Source organism: Oxyura jamaicensis, chromosome 4, assembly GCF_011077185.1.
Source record: "Oxyura jamaicensis isolate SHBP4307 breed ruddy duck chromosome 4, BPBGC_Ojam_1.0, whole genome shotgun sequence".
In the NCBI taxonomy this organism is placed as follows: Eukaryota; Metazoa; Chordata; class Aves; order Anseriformes; family Anatidae; genus Oxyura; species Oxyura jamaicensis.
In genome coordinates this window covers 60,080,702-60,080,953 of record NC_048896.1, presented here as the reverse complement: position 1 = coordinate 60,080,953, position 252 = coordinate 60,080,702, and positions in this window count along the sequence as shown.

Sequence of the window (252 nt, the reverse complement as noted above, 5' to 3'; positions counted from 1 at the left end):
TCCTTTCCTTTCCTTTCCTTTCCTTTCCTTTCCTTTCCTTTCCTTTCTTTTCCCCAGGGGGGATCACTTCATCTTTTCTCTTTCTTTCTTTGTAGTGACCTCAAAGCAGAGGTAGCTGAAATTTTACTTGTCAAAGTTTTCCTGTTGGAAATCAGTTTTCAGTGAATATAGCCAAAAAGTGTTAAATCTGTCTAGTCAGTGGATTTGCCAGTGGAAATCTATGTATCTTCAATGGAAGCATTATATTATAAT